The sequence below is a fragment of the Staurois parvus genome, unplaced genomic scaffold (assembly GCF_062004578.1).
Source record: "Staurois parvus isolate SC_StPar_1 unplaced genomic scaffold, SC_StPar_1.0 ptg000570l, whole genome shotgun sequence".
In the NCBI taxonomy this organism is placed as follows: domain Eukaryota; kingdom Metazoa; phylum Chordata; class Amphibia; order Anura; family Ranidae; genus Staurois; species Staurois parvus.
Genome location: NW_028318366.1, coordinates 2317936 through 2322319, shown reverse-complemented (window position 1 = coordinate 2322319; position 4384 = coordinate 2317936).

The window sequence follows — 4384 nt, the reverse complement described above, 5'->3', positions numbered from 1 at the left end:
AGAAGTGGTAGAAATGTCTCTTCTACAGGTGAAACTCAAAAAATGAGAATATGGTGCAAAAGTTGATTTATTTCAGTGCAGCAACTTAAAAGGTGAAACTAATATATGAGACTCATTCCATGCAAAGCAAGATAGTTCAAGCCGTGATTTGTCATCATTGTGAGGATTATGGCTTACAGCTCATGAAAACCCCAAATCCACAATCTCAGAAAATGAGAATATTCCATGCAATCAATAAAACACGGATTGTACATAGAACAATATCGGACCCCTGAAAAGTAGAAGCTGCATATGTACTCAGTACTTGGTTTGGGCCCCTTTTGCAGCAATTACTGCCTCAATGCGGCGTGGCATGGAAGCTATCAGCCTGTGGCACTGCTGAGGTGTTATGGAAGACCAGGATGCTTCAATAGCGGCCTTCAGCTCTTCTGCATTGTTCGGTCTCATGTCTCTCATCTTTCTCTTGGCAATGCCCCATAGATTCTCTATGGGGTTCAGGTCAGGTGAGTTTGGTGGCCAATCAAGCACAGTAATCCCACGGTCACTGAACCAGGTTTTGGTGCTTTTGGCAGTGTGGGCGGTGCCAAGTCCTGCTGGAAAATGAAGTCAGCATCCCCATAAAGCTCGTCTGCGGAAGGAAGCATGAAGTGCTCCAAAATCTCCTGGTAGACGGCTGCGTTGACCCTGGACTTAATGAAGCACAGTGGGCCAACACCAGCAGATGACATGGCTCCCCAGATCAACACAGACTGTGGAAACTTCACACTGGACTTCAAGCATCTTGCAGTGTGTGCCTCTCCATTCTTCCTCCATACTCGGGGTCCTTGGGCCTCTCCATTCTTCCTCCATACTCGGGGTCCTTGGGCCTCTCCATTCTTCCTCCATACTCGGGGTCCTTGTGCCTCTCCATTCTTCCTCCATACTCGGGGTCCTTGTGCCTCTCCATTCTTCCTCCATACTCTGGGTCCTTGTGCCTCTTCATTCTTCCTCCATACTCGGGGTCCTTGGGCCTCTCCATTCTTCCTCCATACTCGGGGTCCTTGGGCCTCTCCATTCTTCCTCCATACTCGGGGTCCTTGTGCCTCTCCATTCTTCCTCCATACTCGGGGTCCTTGTGCCTCTCCATTCTTCCTCCATACTCGGGGTCCTTGTGCCTCTCCATTCTTCCTCCATACTCGGGGTCCTTGGGCCTCTCCATTCTTCCTCCATACTCGGGCTCCTTGGGCCTCTCCATTCTTCTTCCATACTCGGGCTCCTTGGGCCTCTCCATTCTTCCTCCATACTCGGGCTCCTTGGGCCTCTCCATTCTCCCTTCATACTCAGGGGCCTTGGGCCTCTCCATTCTTCCTCCATACTCGGGGTCCTTGTGCCTCTCCATTCTTCCTCCATACTCGGGGTCCTTGGGCCTCTCCATTCTTCCTCCATACTCGGGGTCCTTGTGCCTCTCCATTCTTCCTCCATACTCGGGGTCCTTGGGCCTCTCCATTCTTCCTCCATACTCAGGGTCCTTGGGCCTCTCCATTCTTCCTCCATACTCGGGGTTCTTGGTTTCCAAATGAGATACAAAAGTTGTCTCATCAGAAAAGAGGACTTTGGACCACTGAGCAGCAGACCAGGCCTGTTTTTCTTTAGCCCAGGTAAGACGCTTCTGATGTTGTTTGTTGTTCAGGAGCAGCTTGACAAGAGGAATACGACATTTGAAGCCCATGTCCAGGATCCGTCTGTGTGTGGTGGCTCTTGATGCACTGACTCCAGCCTCGGTCCACTCCTTGTGAAAGTCCCCAACACTTTTGAATGGCTTTTTCCTGACAATCCTCTCCAGGCTGCGGTCATCCCTGCTGCTTGTGCACCTTTTTCTTCCACACTTTTCCCTTCCACATAACTTTCTATTAATGTGCTTTGATACAGCACTTTGGGAACATCCAACTTCTTTTGCAATTCCCTTTTGAGGCTTTCCCTCCTTATGGAGGGTGTCAGTGATGGTGTCAGGTCAGCAGTCTTTCCCATGATTGTGATTCCTACTGAACCAGACTGAGAGACCATTTAAAGGCTCAGGAACCCTTTGCAGGTGTTATGGCTTAATGATCTGATTAGAGTGGGACACTTTGAGCCGAGATTATTCCACCTTTTCACAATATTCTCATTTTCTGAGATTGTGGATTTGGGGTTTTCATGAGCTGTAAGCCATAATCATCACAATGATGACAAATCACGGCTTGAACTATCTTGCTTTGCATGTAATGAGTCTCATATATTAGTTTCACCTTTTAAGTTGCTGCACTGAAATAAATGAACTTTTGCACCATATTCTCATTTTTCGAGTTTCACCTCTATATGTGATGATCGCCTCCTGCAAAACACGGGACCGGAACAGGCAGTTTGGTTTAAACTGTCGTCTCATCCCTACTCTCTGACAACTAAACCCAGAGCCCATCCCAAGTAGTCAGTGTAGTGGTCCCTTACATTGGTGACCAATGGGATAAGGACCCCCTTATATCAGTGGTCAGTGTGGTGGTCCCTTACATTGGTGACTGATGGGAGAAGGACCCCTTATATCAGTGGTCAGTGTAGTGGTCCCTTAAATTTTGTGACCAGTTAGAGAAGGATTCCCTTTTTCAGTGATCAGTGTAGAGGTCCCTTACATTTTGTGACCAATTGGAGAAGGATCTAAAAAAAAACTAAATGTGAATCACCAGCACCAGATGGCTTGCATCTGAGAGTCCTCAAAGAATGTAGCAGGTCATTGATAGTCATTCCTCATCTTTAGGAAAGCTTAGTGACCGGAATGGTGGCAGCAGATTGGTGAAAATGTAACGTGGTTCCAGTTTTCCAGAAAGGACCGAGATACATATCTGGAAGCTCCAAGCCAGTCAGCCTAACATCAATAGTTTGTAAACTATTGGAGGGATGATAAGGGACCATACCCAAGAATTTGCTGATGAACATAGTATCATTAGTAGTAACCAGCATGGGTTTATGGGAAAAGATCGTTCTTGTCAGACCAACCTATTAACAATCTATGAGGAGGTGAGATGTGATCTGGATAAAGGACCCCCGTGGATGTAGAAGCAACGAGGATTGTGTCACTTCCAGAGTCACTCAGATGTAAACAAGCCATTTCCAGCTTGTGAAAGCATCAGAATGAACTGATCTTGGTTTGGTCGGATGTTTTTATGGTCAGATTGGGATCTGGGGTCCAATAGACTGCAGATGTCTCAGTAAAGAGAACCTGTCTGGTAGCAATAAAAGTAATGAAAAAAATTGGGACAGAGTAACAATAGAAAAAAAAAAAAATTAAAAAATGAAAGCACCCCCCCCCCCCCCCCCCGTGTTTGCACACAAAGGCTAACACATACGGAAGTCCACCACACATTGTAAACGGTGTTCTCACCACACGTGTCTCCACACAGGTATGGCTGGAAATGTCAGAGTGAGAGCGATAATTCCGGCATCAGACCTCCTGTGTAACTCTACACTGGTAACCTGAGTGACACCTATGGGGGGTATTTAGGCCCCGTAGTTTGGCGCCGTTCCACTGGCGTTTGCAATTTTAAAGCGTGACATGTTAGGTATCTATTTACTCGGCATAACATCATCTTTTACCCCAAAATGGTATTATATTGTGTTTGCTGCACTAACATGAGGTAAAGTTTCTTTTCTAAAAAATGTGCATTAAAAAAATCTGCAGAAATACGGAGCGACAAATATTGTACCAGCAACCATGTTACTCTCCAGGGTCTCTGCTTATATATAATATTTGGGGGCTGTCAGTCATTTCCCAGCAAATAATGACTTTTACATGTCGGAATGTCAGAATTGGCCGGGTAGGGAAGTATTAATAATAAATACAATAAATAATCGTCTCCTGACATTTAGGAGTCTATTAATAAATGGAACAACTCCCCCAGGTAGAAGTGCCGGTACAGTCCATTCCTTCTGTGTGAATGGGATGGGGGGACCAATGGTAGGAGGATCTTTACTGAGCTGCTTGAAGGGTTTCCATCCATTTCACATGGAAAATACCACATTTGTCTATTGGATGGTGAGAATTCCTAGGATACTTAGTGCCATCTAAAGGCCAAATGCAGAATTTCCCATTTTAAATCAATGGCTGGTTTCATAGTGTTGGTTTAACCCCCTAATGCCGAGCGCACGCAAATTAGTGACCTCTCAGTCCTGGGATTTGTTCTGTGGGGCCACTAATTTGTGTACCTGTCTTTGCTGGGAGCACACCGCACGGCTCACTCCCAGCACAAAGACCGGGGTGTCACATTATACATTTGTACATTATATTATGTACTATTATACATTGTATCATTATATACATCCTATTATACATTGTATCATTATATACATCCTATTATACATCATATCATTATATACA